This window comes from Monodelphis domestica, chromosome 2, assembly GCF_027887165.1.
Source record: "Monodelphis domestica isolate mMonDom1 chromosome 2, mMonDom1.pri, whole genome shotgun sequence".
NCBI lineage: Eukaryota > Metazoa > Chordata > Mammalia > Didelphimorphia > Didelphidae > Monodelphis > Monodelphis domestica.
The window spans coordinates 428115184-428134982 of record NC_077228.1 but is presented as its reverse complement, the minus strand read 5'-3'; the positions used below and the strand labels follow the sequence as shown (position 1 = coordinate 428134982).

The window sequence follows — 19799 nt, the reverse complement described above, 5'->3', positions numbered from 1 at the left end:
CAAAGAAGAAAGTATTGAAAGTATGACATTCTTCATTCTAGACATTTTTTTTCTTTTTACAGTGTCCATTGAAGTCTTCCATCATAGATTGAGAGTACCTCTAGAACCAGAAAAACATGGTAGGCATGTTGAAAGATTTTGAGCCCAGGAGTGATTAGACTAAGTAATAAAAATAAGTATGGTAACTATACAGAAAATATTGAAGGCTAATTAGAGCAGGTAGGTGGTACAATGGATAGAGTATGTGATCTGGAGTCAAAAAGAGTTCATGAGTTCAAATCCAGCCTCAAACACTTTCTTGCTGCTTGGTCCTAGGCAAATAATTCAACTTTGTTTGCCTTAGTCTCCTCATCTGTAAAATGAGATAGAGAAGGAAATAGCAAGCTATTGTAGAATCTCTGGCAAGAAAATCACAAAGGGATCACAAAGAATCAGAAATGAGTAAAACAATTGAACAGCGTTAATAACAAAATTTGGGGTCGAAAGCAGAGAGCAGGGTGGTGAGGACAGGCAATAAGAGATTATTGCAATAGTACAGATGGACCTGCAATAGTGTGATGGCAAAAGAATTTTATTTTATCTATTGTGTAATTAGGATCTGTACCCTAAAACTACAACTCCCAGCATCCCACTTTCTTCACATTACATACTAACACAGGAAGCATATAAATTTTGTGTAGCCCTGTCTTTCATGCTTTCTTCTTCCTGCAATGGCAGCTGCCAGCAGTCTTTTTAAATAGGCAAGAGAATTTAGTCATGTGGTTTTATTTTCTTAGAAATTTACCCTTTTACTACTTTACTTCTAGTGATTATTGATAAACTTTAGAAAATATAACACTTGAAGTATTGGACATTAATTTTAAATTCTACATTTATGGCAACCACCAGAAGTGGGGTGTAGAACCCTTAATCCCAAGTGAGTAAATTAGTTTGAATATACTGCATCCCTCCTGCCACAGCTTTACCTCCCCCCCCACACACACACACACCTTTTCCCTCTGGGGAGTACTGACATCTCCACCTGTCTGCTTGCCTTGATTACCACTGCTACCACTTACTGCTAACAATGCAACCTCCTGAGCTGACTGAGTGGGTGGTGCCCGCCCAGGCTGCAGCCCCCATCTGGTCACAACCAGACCTGATGCTGTGAGTCTGGAAGTTCTGAGTGCTTGCTCCTTTGTGACCTGGAAACCTAGGTATTTCTTTAAGGCAACAATTAACCTCCTAAAGGCTTCTCTCCCACAAGGATCTAAAGCTTATGGTAGCTTAGGGCCTAAAGGGCTTTTAGCCTAGCAACAGCCTAACAGCACAGAATAGACACTGCCTACCCCATTTACTTCCCTGGTCAAATTTAAACTAACCCAGTGGGGCTTACATGCTTCTGGCTATGGGAGTGGGGACTGAGGTGACACATGGGTGTTTTTACCCCTGGGGGGAAGGGAAGTAAGGTTAATCTTCCAAACAGGAAGTAGATTTGCAACCAATTTAATAAGTAGAATTGCAAGCATGGCCAAGTTTCCTGCCTATCTTAAATAGTTCCCATTTTGGGAGAGCATTACAGAGCTTGCACAGCTCAAAGTTTTGGGGTATCTTTTCTTACTACCATTCCTGGGTGCACTTGTCCTTGTGATTCGCTCGAGTAATTCTGAGATTTGGTGGGGGAGGGGGGGATTCATCTCCCTACACTCCCTTGCTATTTTGGCCTGGCCTGTCCAGTTTCTGTTATACACCCATTATGGGCTTCGTCCATACTATGCCCAGTGAGGGTTTGGGAAACTCCAGAAGTTTGACCAAAGGAATCTAGATGGATCATGGTACTAGGGAGGGGAAGTGTGAAAGAGGCTGACACTAGAAAAAAGTGCCAGGCTGAAGAGTATGTGAAATTGATCACCTCAAAGGGAGAGGGGTCCTGGGAGTAGAATCTGGAGGAGGAGAATACTCTGGCTGGGAGAGCAGTGAGGTCTCTTGTTCTTGAGAAGCTGAAGAGAGAAGCTGAGAAGAAGACTTTCTCCTGAGGGTTACCCATATTTCCTACTGGTGACGGGAAATCTTTCCCCCCAACACTTCCCAATTGAAGGAAATTTCTGGAGAGAAACCTGAGAAGACTTTACCTCAGCTCCTGTTGCCCAGGGATGAGTCAACCTGACTTTCTCTCAGGGGGCTCAGGCTGCCAAGGCCTGAGTTTCCCCCAAACTTGAGGAGGGAGGGGAAAGGATTTAGATAGAGACAGGGATGCCCCCTTTCCCCACATTCCTTTTCCCATTCTTCCCTGCCCATTATTTCCTTTTGTATTCCCTGATTGAGTTGACATTAAAAGCTATCTGTTCCCCAAACTGAGTGTGAGTGAACAGATGTAAAAATGGAGACTTGAACTTCGGAGTTCAATCCCCAGAAGTCCTTGCTCTAGTTCCCAGGATGCCCTCTAATCTCACTGAGATTTCCACCTGGGAGAGATCAAAATTTCTATTTAACTGGCTGTAAAAGCCTACTGAGCATCTCTTCCTAATTCCACTTCCAAGCAGACGCGTCTCTCATGATGTAAGTGAAATTGAATGGGCCTTTCAGCCCTCCTAGGCACGTGCTTTCTTAGAGTATTTTCTTTAATTGTAATCTTAATAAACCTCATAAAAATATAATACTTCTAGCAGAGGAAACTAAATTTAACTGCTACACAGATCAAGGGGAGTAGTGGAGGGGGAACAAGAGGGACAAGAGCGAATTGGGGAGAGCAGCTTTAGCTAAGGAGGGAAAACAGAAGGGGGGTAATCTTCAAACTTCCCTCCTCTCTCTGAGCCAACCTTAGCATCAGCTGTCTCCCCTGTACCCTGCTTTGAGAAGGGGGTTCTCCTCTTTTTCTCCCTCTCCATACCAAAAGTCCAAACTTCCCTCAGGGTACAAACTTCCCTCTTTTGGCTTTTTTAATATAGAAGGAATCTTAAAGAGTCTGGAGGTGAATTTTTAAGCCTTCTCAGACTCCATTGTTCTATTGAGGTTAACTCTTTCAGTTTTGTTCCAATCCAAATAGTGAATAAGTCTGTAATGTAGCTATTGGAATTGAAGAAAAGGACTCTTGAATTCAATGCCTGTATCCTGTCACATATACTATATTTGCTGATTGTTTGCTTTATGATTTAATTTTTTTAAGTTCACATATTAATCTAATCTAATATATTACATTATACTATGTCATTTTAAGTTACTGTGTTTTGGCCATTTAGCTATATATTCCATTACATTTTGTCTTTATCTGTACCTCCCCATATGACTGGACTGGAGAAAATACTGTTCTAAAAGCCCATAGTCAACTTGGACAAATGTTTTTCCATGGCAAAACTATAGGTCCTTATGAATGCTGGGTTTGTCACAAGATCCATCAAAGTTACATGTTGCATTGACAGCCTTTTGTTCCTTTTTGCCTATGTTAATTATCACATAGATAATATGGGATGAATTCCATCAAACCAGTTACAACCTGTATGCAACCTTTGGAGAATTTAATGACCTAAAAATTTAAATCAATTTTAAAGGGTTTTCAGAAGTGATTTTTCAGATATCTAGTAGCACCACTACTTCCGACTGACTGTTTGCCTGCCTTTGAGTCTTTTGTAACAAAAGGTAATGGGTTCATTTAGTAGTTGAAGCGAAGTGCTATAGCACTATTGCATTCCCCACCTCCACATTTATAAAAATGTAATGGATGAGACATATAAAAACATGCCTTTTATACCTGTTACAGTCTCATCTGGGAGTTGGGAAGGTTTTCCTGAGGGGTGTGTTACCTCTGAATGGCTCTTGAGAGGGGGAATTACCTAGTTTGCCTAGTGGATTCTGCAGGATTTTTATAGTTTTAACTCTTATGCTTAACTCTACTCTTCCAGAATGAACTAGATTCTTGGTGATGTTTTAGACCCCAAAGATTTTCATTAGCAGTACAGAGGTTTGTGTTTTTCTGGGCTCCTCTGATACATTTTGGAATGATGGCAGTAATGGACTTTGTTAAAAATATCTCAGTCAAGGTTGTAAGATTGGCTAGATCTGGAGAACTTGTGACAAGTATCCATGAGTTTCAAAGTTTTTGTTTTTTAATGTCACACAGCAAGTGACTCATGTGGATCCTACTGATAGTGAGTTTGATTGCTATTGTCATTAAATGGGCCATTATGATTTGGGGAATTTTGGTACTTTTCTGAATGTGCATTAGCTGCTGTACTACTGTTTTAAAAATCTGTTACTTGCTAAAAATCATTTGCACTCACACTGTGGATCATAGCCAAGTTAAGAAGGAAATGGATCTCATCTTTGAGTGAGAAATCTTTGTATTCTGCCTCCCCCTGGCAAGCACAGTGTGTCACTGATTATGAACTATATATTTGTGATTCTTAAAAAATTTATTATTGTTTTTCCTTGTATGTGTAATAAAATATTTGTTTTATTTTTCTCTCATTTTTTAAAATTAAAGCATATATTACCAGTATTAATAATTTTCTTTTATTTTGCAGTAAGTTTACAATATCCATTATCCCTAATGTTAATGCATACCTGGAAGCTTTAGACTATGGAAACCTGTCATTGATTGTTAAATATTATGGGACTTTGATTAATGATTGTGTCTGATTCCAGGAGTAGGGACCACAAAAGAGCCATTATACAGTGCCAAGAAGCACAAGATCAAAGGAGACCAACCAGTCCTGATGAGATTGATGAGAATCTGTGCCAAGACAGAGGATTTGTTTGAGTTTCAAAGTTGTGGCATGTTGACATATATCATATGCAGGTCTTCCCCATGCCACATTATGACAAGTACCTATGTTTGGCTACCATCTTGACTCCCCTATCCCTGAGAGCAAAGGTAAAATCAAACCAAGGAAAGCTATTTCCCATTTGCTGCCAAAATCTAGTCCCTTTTTCTGTCTTTTATAAGTGTGATAATTTTCTATAATTCTGGCTTCTAATTGGGTAAGGGCATATTGGTGCAATGGTCCTACAGACTTCTGGGACATAAATCACTTTATTAGGCCCTAATTCTAGTACCTGTTATAGGCTTATTTTTGCCTACTCAGAATTTTTATATACTATTTAATTTTTATTTTCTTTTCTTCTATTTTTTAATGTTTTTGACTTCCTTTTTACAATTGATTCATATATGTCATAACTCAGCCATGTATCTCAGGGTGAACCACGTGTTTGTCAACACCTCCTTAGGGAGGGTTTTATATTTGTCATAAAATTCTAGTTTTATGAAAATTTTTCTTATTCTTGAGTAATTTTAAGCTAAGAAACTTGCTAACTTCCTGAATCCAGAAAGTAAACTGTTTGGAGAAGGTACCATGGAGATGCCTGCAGAAACTTCACACTGCACCAAAAGATCCAGAATGAACTTTGGGATGTAGTGAAATTGAAATGTGGGGGATTGAATACATTTATTTTGAATGTACACTCTTATGCCAAAGGGGACTACCCCCATTTGTTTTCTTGTCAATGTGCCTAAGAATCATTGGTTTTGTTCTCTTTCTATTTTCCTCTCATCCACAATTTATTATAATTTCCCCTTAGAAAGTTCAATATTGTATATACCTCTAGTTATAGATCTTTAGAAATGTAAGTTGATTATGGATACTGATTCCATGGGGAAACTAGGAATGTAAATCTGAGAGATTTCTACATGCTTGTTTTACATGCGAATCACAGGGGAGGATTGTTTTATTAGGATCTGTACCCTAAAACTACAACTCCCAGCACCCCACTTTCCTCACATTATGTGCTGATGTAAGAAGTATATAAATTTTGGGTAGCCCCACCTCTCATGCTCTCTTCTTCCTATAATGGCGGCTGCCATTGGTGTTCTTATTTATTTATTTGTTTGTTTATTTATTTTTCCCCATTTGAATTGGTTTATTTAGTCAATTTAGAATATTATACCTTGGTTACAATAATCACATTATTTCCATCCTTCCCCTCCACCCACCCTTCCCACAGCCAACACACAATTTCATTGGATATTACTTGTGTCATTTATCAGAATCTATTTCCATGGTGTTGATGTTTCCATTAGGATATTCATTTAGTCTACATCCCCAACCATATCCCTTTGATCTATGTATTCAAGCAGTTGTTTTCCTTCTGTGTTTTTACTCCCACAGTTTTTCCTCTGAATGTGGATAGTGGTTTTTGTCATAGATCCTTCCAAGTTGTTCAGGGTCACTGTATTGCCACTAATGGAGAAGTCCATTACATTCGGTTGTACCACAGTGTATCAGTCTCTGTGTATAATGTTCTCCTGGTTCTTCTCCTCTCGCTCAGCATCAAATCCTGGAGGTTGTTCCAGTCCCCATGGAATTCCTCCACTTTATTATTCCTTTGAGCACAATAGTATTCCATCACCAACATTTGCCACAATTTGTTCAGCCGTTCCCCAATTGAAGGGCATCCCCTCATTTTCCATTTTTTTTTTGCTACCACAAAGAGCATAGCTATGAATATTCTTGTACAAGTCTTTTTTTCTTCCTTTGGGGTTATCTCTTTGGGGTATAAAACCAGCAGTGCTATGGCTGGATCAAAGGGCAGACAGTTTTTTAGCACCCTTTGGGCATAGTTCCAAATTGCCCTCCAGAATGGTTGCATCAATTCACAACTCCACCAGCAATGCATTAAGTTTCTGACTTTGCCACACCCCCTCCAGAATTCATTACTTTCCTTTGCTGTCATGTTAGCCAATCTGCTAGATGTGAGATGATACCTCCAAGTTAATTTGATTTGCATTTCTCTGATGATAAGAGATTTAGAACACTTTTTCATGTGCTTTTTAATAGTTTTGATTTCTTTAACTGAAAATTGTCTATTCATGTCCCTTGCCCATTTATCAATTTTAGAATGACTTGAATTTTTTGTACAATTGATTTAGCTGTTTATAAATATGACTAATTAGATCTTTGTCAGAGGTTTTTGTAATAAGATTATTTCCCAATTTGTCGCTTCCCTTTTAATTTTGGATGCATTTGTTTCATTTGTACAAAAACTTTTTAATTTGATATAATCAAAATTATTGATTTTACATTTTGTGGTTTTTTTCCAGCTCTTGCTTGGATTTAAAGTCTTTCCTTTCCCATAGATCTGACAAATATACTATTCTGTGTTCGCCTAATTTGCTTATAGTTTCCTTCTTTATATTCAGGTCATTCATCCATTCTGAGTTTATCTTGGTGTAGGGTATGAGATGTTGATCAAGACCTAATCTCTCCCATACACTCTTCCAATTTTCCCAACATTTTTTATCAAATAGTGGGTTTTGGTGCCCCAAACTGGGATCTTTGGGCTTATCATGGACTGTCTTGCTGAGGTCATTTACCCCAAGTCTATTCCGCCGATCCTCCTTTCTTCTGTCTCTTAGCCAGTATCAAATTGTTTTGTTGACAACTGCTTTATAGTACAGTTTGAGATCTGGGACTGCAAGTCCTCCTTCCTTTGCATTTTTCATCATGATTACCCCGGATATCCTTGACCTTTTTGTTTTTCCAAATGAACTTTGTTATGTTTTTTTTCTAATCCAGTAAAAAAAGTTTTTGGTAGTTCAATGGGTATGGCACTAAATAAGTAAATTAATTTGGATAGGATTGTCATTTTTATTATGTTAGCTCATCCCACTCATGAGCAATCAATGTTTTTCCAATCATTTAGATCTAGTTTTAATTGTATGGAGAGTATTTTGTGGTTGTGTTCATAGAGTTCCTGTGTTTGTTTCGGCAGATAGATTCCTAAGTATTTTATATTGTCTAGGGTGATTTTAAATGGAATTTCTCTTTCTAATTCTTGCTGATGAAATGGGTTGGAGATATATAGAAATGCTGATGACTTATGCGGATTTATTTTGTATCCTACAACTTTGCTAAAGTTGTTGATTATTTTGACCAGCTTTTTGGTTGATTCTCTAGGATTCTTTAAGTATACCATTATATCATCTGCAAAGAGTGATAGCTTGGTCTCCTCATCGCCAATTTTATTACCTTCAATTTCTTTTTCTTCTCTAATTGCTACTGCTAGTGTTTCTAGTACAATGTTAAATAATAGAGGTGATATGGGCATCCTTGTTTCACTCCTGATCTTATTGAGAAGGATTCTAGTTAATTCCCATAGCAGATGATGTTTGCTGATGATTTTAGATATATACTGATTGCCATATTTGTTGCTATATAATTGGGCATAATAGTTTCTAAAGATTGCCTTAATTTCCTCTTCATTAGAGGTGAAGTCTCCCTTTTCATCTTGGTTACTGTCAATTTGGTTTTCTTCTTTCCTTTTTTTTAAATTAAACTGACCAGTACTTTGTCTATTTTATTTGGTTTTTCAAAGTACCAGCTTCTAGTCTTATTTATTAAATCAATAGTTCTTTGCCTATTTATTTTTCTCCACATATCTACTAACTCTAATTTTTCTAAGATTTCATTCACGTCTCTTCTTTCTCATTTTTTTTTTGTTTGATTTATCTAGTTTGGAGAGAGGAAGGTTCAGGTCTCCTAGTAGTATAGTTTTTCTATCTATTTCATCCTTGACATCCACTAGTTTCTCCTTTAGAAACTTGGATGCTATGCCATTTGGTGCATACATGTTGAGTACTGATATTTCCTCATTGTCTCTACAGCCTTTTATCAGGATGTAATTACCTTCCCTATCTCTTTTAACTAGTTTTATTTTTACTTTGGCTTTGTCAGATATCATGACTGAAACTCCTGCCTTCTTTTTATCAGTTGATGCTCAATAGATTTGGCTCTTTCTTCTTACTTTCACCCTATGTGTATCTACCTTCCTCATGTGTGTTTCTTGTAGACAGCATATGGTAGGGTTTTGGATTCTAATCCACTCTGCAATTTGCTTGTGTTTTATGGGTGATTTCATTCCATTCACATTCAGAGTTATGATTACTAGCTGTGTATTTCCCAACATTTTGATTTCCACTCCTGGTCCTGCCTTTTCTTCTTTCACTATTTCCTTCTATACCAATGTTTGTTTTTAATCAATCCCCCTAGTTGCCACCCTTATTTTACTTCCCTTTCTACCCCCTCCCTTCTTATTCCCCTCTTATTTTCCTTGCAGTCTTTCTAAAACTACCCCCACCCTCTCCCTCCATTTTACTGCTTCCCTCCCCACCAGTCCATTTGTTAGCCTTCTATTTCCCTATAGGGGGGTGAATCTATTCTCTGTCCCAATGGATGGGATTGTTCTTCCCTCTTTGGGTCAATTTCAATGCATGTAAGAGTTAAGTATTTCCTATATCCAACCTCTTTACCCTTCCAGTGTATTGATGTTCTCCCCTCTCCTGCCATGAGCTTCTTTGTGACATATAAATTTACCCCCTTCTGTTTCTTTTCCCATTTCTTTTAGTATTAACCTATTTTTCAGCTCTAGTTGTATATACACAGATATATGCATTTATGCATACATATATCTATATACCTATTTATTTCTTGTCATTTCATCCTATACAGTTTGTCACTGTTCCCTCTAAATGTAATTCTTCTAGCTGCCCAGTTGATAATAACAATTTTTAAGAGTTACCAATGACCTCTTTTCTTATAGGGATACATATCATTTTAACTTATTGAGTCTCTTAAAAAGGGTTTTTTGTTTTGTTTTGTTTTCTTTTCTTTTTTCCTCTTTTTAATTACCTTTTGATGATTCTCTTGAGTTCTGTGTTTGAGCATCAAATATTCTGTTCAGGTCTGGTCTTTTCTTTACAAATTCTTGGAATTCTTCTATTTTGTTGAATGACCATAATTTCCCCTTTAAGTCAGTTTTGCTGGGTTGTTGATTCTTGGTTGTAGAGCTAGTTCCCTTGCTTTCCGGAATATCATGTTCCATGCCTTTAGGTCTTTCAGTGTGGATGCACCCAGATCCTGTGTTATCCTCATTGTGGTATCTGATTGACTTCTTTTTGGCAGCTTGTAATATCTTTTCCCTTGGTCTGATAGTTCTTGAATTTAGCTATAACATTCATGGGTGTTGTCAGTTAGGGATTAAGTACAGGAGGTGATCTGTAGATTCTTTCAATCTCCACTTTTCCCTCTTGTTCTAGAATATCAGGGAAGTTTTCTTTAATAATTTCCTGTAGTATTATGTCCTGGCTTGTTCTTTTGTCATGGTCTTCTGGTGGACCAATGATCCTTAAATTGTCTCTCCTTGAATGATTTTCTAAATCCTCTGTTTTATGGATGAGATGATTCATATTTTCCTCAATTTTTTCATTCTTTTGGTTTTGTTTTATAGTGTCCTGCTGCCTTGTGAGGTCACTTGATTACTGTATTCTGGTTCTTAAAGACTAAATTTCATGCCTGGCTTTTTTGCCATCCTTCTCCTTCTGGTCTGATTTTCTTTGGAGGTCATCTTTCATTCTCTTTACCTCATCTCTCATCAACTTTATCTCATCTTTCATCTTCTTTGCCTTATCTTTCATCTACTTTGCATCATTTTCAAGCTGGTTGATTTTGGCTTTCAAGACACTATTTTCTGTTTCCAGATGACTTATCTTAGTTTTTAAATTCTCTTCCCAATTGTCTCCAGCCTCTCTTAATTGTGTTTTGAATTACATTTTGAGTTCTTCCAAAGCCTGTATCCAATTCACTAGAATTTCTGTTTTATTGGTTGCCTCCTCCTCTGTTCCATTTGTTCTTGGTTCGTTGCCTGTACAGAAGCTGTTGGTGGTAATTTCTTTCTTCTTTTTCTGTTGTTTGCTCATATTTACCCCTTCTTTCCTCCCCATATTTGTCTGAGTTCTTGCTCCTCTCATTTTTTTGGTTTTGGGTTTTTTTTGTCAGTCTCCCCTTTTGGAGCTTTGACAGAAGATCTCTCAGTGCAGTCTGTGGGGAAGGAGTGTTGTAGTTTGAGCTTCCCTGTCCTCTGGAGGCTTTTGATTGGGTTAAAGTCCAGCAGTCTGTGGGGTAGAGGTGTTGGAGCTTGGGCTTCCCTGAGTTCTGAAGACTTTTGATGTGATTAAGTTCAGCTGGGTTGGCCAGGATGTGCTCTGTGGCCAAAACCTCCAGGAAGGCTGAAACAATATGGAGGATGTCAGCCATTTTGACCAGGCTGACAGCTCTTCACTCCCTCTCCAGCTCCTTCCCTGCCACCAGTGTTCAATGCTCTGAGCCTGGCACAGCCCTGCCCGCAAGGTATACCCTCCAGACCAGCACTTTTTCCCAACCAGAGGTTCCTGCTCCGCTGCAGGCTTAGCGCTCTAGGTGGGGAGTAAGGGGTCCTGGGACCTTCCTTCTGCCTTCCCTTTAAACCTGAATGTTCTCAGACATTGGCTTTTGTGGGGTGTACCTTTTGAATTGGGTCCAGTAGGAGGGTTCCTTGGCTCTGTCTTGTTGTTAGGTTTGATTTTCAGTCCCCTAGGAGCATTCAGTTTGTGATTAAGGAAGAGTTTTCAGAGGTCTGAACTTTTGCTGCTTCTATGCAGCCATCTTGACTTCTAGAAATCTGTCAGTGGTGTTTTTAAAGAGGCAAGAGAATTTAGTTGCTGTGGGGTGGGCCAGCCTCCCATGGGGGATAGGGTCTTGGAGGTGGGATGGTGTCACGAAATGATGGATGGGACACAGCTTTTGCATTCAACCTGCAGCACAGGTTTCATAGGATAAACCATTCTGCCTTGACTGAGGTCTGGCTTTATTTTATACCCTCATGATCACACATCTGCTTGGCACACAGTTTCATTCTCAACATACATGTTTCCTTGGAACCTAACAAGAGACAGGAAGCCTGGGGAGATAGTCAATGAAACACTTTTGCTAATGACAGGATCAGTGGGTAGAATCAACATGACCCAGATATAGGTTAGGGAATTCAGGGCACATATTTGCCAGAAGTTTATATGCTTAGAAAAGAGGGGCTTTTCTAAGTGGGTATATAAGAATCCTTAGGTTTAATTTTGTAAGTAGGATCTCCTGGTAATATCCTGAAGGGAGAGAGTGGGACATCTTTATTAACCCTGCAAACATGTTGCTCTCATCTATTTTAACTGGGGTTAAGTAAGAATAATAATCATAGCAATTCCAATAATAAGAGAATGTTCATAATGAAAGTCACTTATGGGGGTTTCAGTGGGTGTTTCCATCCTTCCTGGGGGCTGCTTTGTAGTACCCAGTTTCCACATGGACTGTGAAACCTTTTTCTTCCATATACACATAATTATTAGCAGGATATATATCTGTTACATACAGGAATTGCAAAGCCAACTTAAGGAACTCCATGAAGCATGAGCTGCAGTATAGAGTGGGTCTTTGAACTTTAAATTACATACATGACTCTCATCCAGGAGATAAGGTCTGCATTAAGAACTTCCAATTGACATACCTATTCTTCACTTTATTTCCTCCATGCATTTTTCTCTAGTATAAGTGATATATGTCTTTTTTCACAATATGAACGTGGAAATATGTATTATATGATAATACATGTACAAAATGTATCATATTACCTGCTGTTTGGGGAAGGCAGGAGGGAAGGAGAAAATGGATCATAGAATTTCAGAAAATTATTACTAAAATTATATTAACATGTAAAAATATATTAAAAAATTAAAAATAACTTCTAGTGGACCAGTAAAACTTAACTCACCTGGGATGACCAATTTAAAATATTATTGATTACCCTCAACACAATCAAAATTGAAGAAAAGGATTCTTCGATACACCTTTCTTATGTAAAAATGTGTGATAAGGGATGAGTTTTGCAGAAGAAAGCAAACATTTACAGGATAATTATTTTGTTTAGATTAAATCTACTGTTTTCAACTATTGTTTCTTCTCCAGGTAATGTTACTAATATAGAAACAAAGGATCGTATAGGAAACTGGTTACTTTTTTTCATGACATTTGTTTTAGGTTTTATATTTTTAACTCCGGGTTTTATAACTCTAGATTTCCCTTTCCACTTTCCCTCTTGAATCTCTTCCTCTAAGGAGAATTGGAAAAGGCTCAATATTGTTAATCTTTGTACCAATGTAGGACATACACTCTATCCACTTGGCACTATTGGGTCCAGTGGATGTTGGATTTGTCAACATGTCCACCAGGGCTGTCATGGAAAATGACTCCATCCCACAACCAATAGTTAATTTGGGACTAAAGTCATTTTTAAAGGGGATTTTCATTTCCTTTCTTTTAGTTACCTTCCATCTTGACAATTCTAAAAAGCAAATAGAGCCAAAGGCAATAACATTCACTAAACTAAAAAGTGAACAAATAACCTTCAAATTCAAAAGGAACTTTGAGACTATAAAAACTAGAACACCACTCAGTAAAGTTACTAGCTCAAGGTTATGGAAATCCCCTTAGCAATTTCATTTTTTCCCCAGGAGTCATAGAACTCACAGCTTTTCTACTATTAATGTAGGAGTACCAAAAAACCTTTACTTACACATTGGATTTTCCAAATATTGCAAAGGGAATCTGTTCATATGTTTTGAAGCTTGTCTCTTTCAGGGGATAAATGACAACAGTCGCCAGCATGTATCCCCTTGGCCAATCTTATGCATATTGCAACCAGTTGGGGTTAATTTGGGAGCAATTTTGATAGCATCACAGGTCTAGGTGGACTAACTGTAATTACTCTTATGAGAAAGTCAGTTTTCCCTTTAGAAATTCCATGGGTCCCAGTGAACAGGTCAGTTTTTTTGCTGGTGAAAACAATGCTTATGCTTCCCTTCACCTAAGGATGGTATGGAACTTGTGGCATTGCAGTAGTAATCTTTAATCATTCTACAAACTTTAAACATTTCATAAACTATAAGCTATTTATAGAAATTTGGGGACCTGATAGCATAGATGTGAAAAAAAATCCCACATCCAATCTCTATAGAGGATTCTGGTATGGGATTGAGGCTTATTTGGGTTTTAATTGGAGATATTGGAATGACTAAAGTAATAGATTCAACTAAAAATATTTCTGTGGAAGTAGAGGAATTCATCTGAGTCACATGAGTCCATCTTCTCTTAAAAAAAAGAGATTGATTCTTTAATACACAAATGATCATGTAAAACTATATGACCCTAGATCTAATCACTGCCTTCCAGGGAGGAGTTTATGATGTAGTCAATCAGTTCTGTTGTTCTTATGTCAATTGATCAAGAGAAATTATAACAAACTTCATGACTCCTATATGGACCCTCAAGGTTCTTGATTGACACATCTTTCCCCAAGAACTGTACTATTGATCTCATTACTGTTGCCACAGTTTATTAGCTATGTGAAACTGAACAAGCCAATAAACTTCTCTTGGTTTCACTTTTCTCATCTGTAAAATGAGAGTGGGACTTAACATTTGCGGACCATTCTAGCTTTAAATCTAAGGGATCCCAGGAAAAACCTCCAATCAATATTCTCTTCTATATATGTTTAAATAATGCAAAATTCCTTGATAAGTACAATAACAGAGGTAGTTATTGTCAAGTAAGGCTGGAAAAAGGAAATATATGCCTAACAAAGGTATTCACTGCCATAAGGTCTCAGATAGAAGAGGGATGCCCTATATATTGGGAAACCATCAGGCAGTTCTGTTTTAAGATGATATTGTGAAGATTCTATCAATACCTGGATCATTATGAGAAATCCTTTAAGGCAATCCATGATTATTCAAAAGAGATTTGACAAACAGTCCTTACAAGAAGAGCTAAATGGATGCAAAATGTCTATTATCCAGTCTGCCTATGATCAACCTGTTTATACTATATGGGTACATATATTTGGGATGAGAATGGCAGCTGGACCATAAATTCAGTCTGAAAACAAATATGGGTATCCCTTCCACATCATGGCTTTCCTCATCAAAGTTTTTAATATGTCTGGAGTATGTCAGGCATGTGTCATATGTGTCATAATGTCAGGCACAAGAAATTACATGGAACTTTGAGCAGTTTTTTGAGAAGTCACAGATGACATGCAAAGACCAGTAAATGGCACAGAAAAAGTTTAGAAAATATATACCCTAAGAACATATAACTAACTAAGATTTTACAATAAAGAACTGTCATTACCCCATTTAAAAAATCAGACTTTTTCTCTGCTCTAAAGAGAAGGCCAGAAAATTTTATATGGATTTTCCAGATCACGGGGACACCATCCCTTTAATCCCTATGATGTAGAAATGACACCTGTATAAGAAAAAGAGAGGACTAAATTGAATATTGGAAATTTTACAATATCATTAATGAATCCTAGTTAGGACAAAGATCAATTATTTCAACTCAATAATTTTGCTGGTGCTCTGCAAATGTAAATACTCAAACACTATAGTCTCTGAGAAATAAAGCCTGCAGATGATCAAAGGGCAAGGGAGACATTAGTTCTGTGTGAATTTAGGCTGCATTTTATTTCCTATTCAGTCCTATGCTGAAGAAGTGACACAAGGAATTAGTTGTTCAGTCATTTTCAGTCATCTCCAATACTTTGTGACCCCTTTGGGGGTTTTCTTGTCAATTATTCTGGACTGGTTTGCCATTTTCTTCTATGGCCTATTTTACAGATGAGGAAACTGAGGTAAACAGAGTTAAGTGACTTGCCTTGTCTAAGGTCACACAGTCAGTAAGTGTCTGAGGCCAGTTTTGAACTCATGAAGATGAGTATTCCTGACTCCAGGTCTGGCACTCTATTCACCATGTCACCTAACTGACAGCATAAAAGAATATAATTGAAGAAGTAAATAATTAGAAAAAGAAGTAGACTCGTCTTATAGCAAGAAAAAAGGATAACAGATAAAAATCCTGAGCACTGCACTAGTATCACAAATATTAAAAAAGAGAGGAAGGGCTCCTAGTTATTTTATGAGAATCTATGTAAGAACAAGGACAAAAACCATCCAAAGGAAGATGTCATCGTTGTAATCTATAACAATGAGACAGGGGAGCAACCACAATGATGATAGCATAGACCTACCAAAGTATTTCGAAAATATATATTTATGAATATAGATGCATGTTTGTATAGAATTTATATCTTATACACAAAATATAAAATCCAAATGCCTGGTATTATTATTAACATGGAGTGTCGTTGAAACAATGGAGATATATTACTAATCCAGTCATGTACTCCAAATAATTGCTTACACTAAAAATTTGATGCAATGTTACATACAAATCAGGCTCTATATAACATGGGGTTTTGTCCTATGCCCTATCGCACAGCTTGAGAAAAAAGAATTGAATGTTAATCAATTTTAATTTAGTGTGGAAGTACAGTGCATCAAGTTTTGTCACAAAAAAGTCATTTTAAAGCATAGCAGTGCTTTATTTTCTTTATTTTTAGAATAACAGAAAGTGAAAATGATAATTTTGTGCTCATCAATTATACAGGAATATTCTAGGATGAAGGAAATACTATTCATAATGTTATTTAGAATTCTAGGATGAAAGGCCTAATAGTATTTCAAAACAAAATATGAAAAAATCTGCATCATTTCCACACAGAACTAATCACATTAATATTTTAAAAAATTATAATTGTGCATTTGGTAGACTGCAGGAGCTTTTCAGAAAAATGAAGAAGACAATTCATTTTACCTTGCAGTTCAATTTAACAAAACTGTATGAAGTGCCTACTATGTTAGTCAACAAGCATTTTAAAAAGCCTTTTATATGTACTAGACAGTACTCGGGATATATGTCTTTAAATGTAAAAATATAGTCTCTAAGTGCAAGGAATTCACATTTCAAAGAGAAAACAATCATATAATTCTATACACATAGAAGATATATTGTATAAATGGAAGGTAATCTTAAAACAGAAGACCCTAGCAGGCAGGAAGACAAGGAAAGAACTTCTTCAGAAGAGTGAGGTTTGAACTCTTTTTTTAAATTAAATTTTTTTTCCAAATTACACGATATAATTTTCAACAATCATATTCTGACAATTTTCAATTCATGTTCTCTCCCACCCTCCTGCTCCTCCCCCTCTCCAGAGGACAGGTATTATGATAGAAATGTTTACACTAGAGGAAAATTCACGGAAGGAATGAAGAAAAGAATGGTATACTTTGATCTGCATGTAGACTCCAACAGTTCCTTCTATAGCCTTTTTATGAGTTCCTTAGAGTTGTCTTGGGTCCTTGCATTGTTTATCAGTGTTACATCATTCACAATTTATCATCATACACTGCTCACTTCACTTTGTATCACTTCATTTAGATTTTTCTGGGATTTTTTGTGATCAAGCATTTCTTATGGGACAATAATATTGCATAACAATTTTATACCATAACCTGTTCAGTCATTCCTCAATTGATGGACAACCCTTCAGTTCCCAGTTCTTGGCCAACACAAAAAAGAGCTGCTATAAATATATTTGTACAAGTAGGTCCTTTCCCCCCATATCTGTTCTCTGTGGGATATAGTAGAGGTAATTGCTGAGTCAAAGGTTATCCACAGTTTGATGGCCCCTTGGGCATAGTTCCAAATTGCTCTTCAGAATGGTTGTATCAGTTTACAGCTCCTCCAACAGTGTATTGGTGTCCCAATTTCTCACATTCTCTCCAATATTCATCATTTTTCTTTTTTGTCACATTAGTCAGTCTGATAGGTATGAGATGGTACCTAAGAGTTGTTTTAATTTGCTGATTTGGAGCATTTTCTCTTCAGCTGAGTCTTGGAGGAAATATGGAAGCTAGAAAATTGAGATGAGGAAAAAGCATTTCAGAGATGGGGAATAGCAAATGAAAAATCATAAACTTAGTGTTACTGGATTTAAAGTGTTTTTTTTTTATTTCACCATATTTTCTAACATTCCAAAGGGACATGGTAACTGGAAAAAAAAAACTTTACTCAAAATAAAAATCAAAGATTGCCTTACAATATAAGAAAGATGATAGTATAGAATTTGTTAGTGCATTTTATGTTGATTTTGTATTAATTTTCAAGGAACTTTTTGTAATCACCTACTAGTTTATTGATTTTATTCTGTCTTTCTAAAGAAAAATATCAAACATTTCCAGTACTGTACTTCAATAACAGAATAGTAAGCACTACAAATTCACCAAACCTGAAAAGAACCTCCAGAGGTTCACTGAGTTGACCTCCTGATCTTAAGATGAGGTCAGATATTTAAAGATAAAAAAATTAGCTGTCCTGTTGGTCATAAGACATCCTCTGTAAAATACAGGTTTTAGTTTTTTCTAATTTTAACATACCACAAGAGACAGTAAATGACAATATGTATCAGAATTATAGGTTTTCTAATTATCCATGTGTTAGAGATGTTGGAAACATTTAAATAACAATTCAGAACACTGGAGCAAGCACTGGGTTCTGCCAAGAAACAAGCATGAAAATGGCAAAAGGATTAGCATAACTATAATATCATTTGAAGGGAAAAATATAAAACAACATGCCAGAAAGTTTTGGAAAGGGAAAATGAGGCATTATTGATTTTAAACTGATAACTAAGAAAATCAACAGATTGAGTTTTGTGCAAACAGCTCTCTGGCTCATTTGGGGGCATTTTTGTTTTGTTCTTGCCTTTGTCCAAAATCATGTGCTCTGAGGAAAACTATGAATTGCTTTAAGCATTAACAGATGCTGGATTTAAAGAGTGATAGACTTCAAAATTGCTGATTCCCGTGGAAAAAATAAATACATATTCCCTCTTCTCTACTGAGTTTATGGCTATTGTACTGTGAAGATTTTTTTTTCTGAGTTGAAAAATTTTACTCAAAGTTCTTTTAAGCTATGTTTTAATTGTGGGTGTTCTCATTTGTGTCTTCTTCACCATATTTTATTGACATTTATTGCTCATTTGTTTCTTCCAAAATGTGTCTAGTTTTTCAGTTGATTGGGAATGGTTAAATAGATTGTAGTATATACATGTAATGAAGTACTACGGAACCTTGAGAATTGGCAAATACAAAAAATTCAGATGGAGACTGAGGAAGATGGTAGTGTGAGAGGAAGCTGGAGCCTCATTCTTCCTCACAAATACTCTAGCAAAGATTCAAGAAGGACCCTATGGGCACAGAATAATATCCAGAATTTTGTGGGCACAAAGTTAACATAATAATAATAATAACATAATCCTTCTGGAACAGAGCTCAAACAGAGGCTGGCGAAGCCTATAGCGAAGTACTTAGCAATAAGTGCCAAGGACTGGAGATAAATCTCCAGCTCTCTTGTTTTGACCTGGGGGTCTCAGAAGCTGCTGGGGAATAATCTAGGACTAAGGTTTAAAGCAGTGCACCAGGGAGCCAGATCAAGAGCAAACTTATGAATCTTTCACTTTTACTCAACTGTGTTTTTCACTACACTGGGGTAAGGGTCCAGCAGTTGTCTAACAGCATATTAAGTGCCTACTAAAATATATTAAGTGCTACTATGCTAATTAATCAACAAGCATTTTTAAAAAAAATGTTTCATGTGTACCAGGCATTATACAGAATACTGGGAATATATACATAAAAAAGGATAAAAATATAGTCCCCAAGTCCAAGGGACTCATATTTCAATAAGAGAGATATCAACCAACTAACTAAATACCTATTTAAGATATACAGTGTAAGTGGAATGGTGAAACCCTTACTTGGGTGAAGCTGCAATTGTATTATTCAGATCCCAAAATATTTGTGCAAAGCTCTGTCCAAGAAGAGAGCAATCAGGCTATGCCCTAGATAAGACCTTGACTTCCTTGAAAAACTCAGTCCTCAAAACAAAGAGGAAGCAACAGCTAAGTGTTGAATAATATAGATGAAGACCAAAGAAAATTCCAATATTCCTTCCAGAAATTTAGAGTTTGTCCTTGACACAGTCTTAATTCATGAAGACTAAAACATA

At 36.7% G+C, this 19799-nt stretch overlaps 1 long non-coding RNA gene across 1 annotated transcript in view; it reads left to right on the top strand.

Moving 5' to 3' along the window:
- Nucleotides 1-930: 930 nt before the first annotated feature.
- Nucleotides 931-19799, top strand: part of LOC103105907 (uncharacterized) — a 31478-nt gene continuing 12609 nt past the window's right edge. The window contains exon 1 of the long non-coding RNA XR_008916708.1: nt 931-1196. This is a non-coding gene — a long non-coding RNA (uncharacterized LOC103105907). The remainder of the gene's footprint in view (nt 1197-19799) is intronic.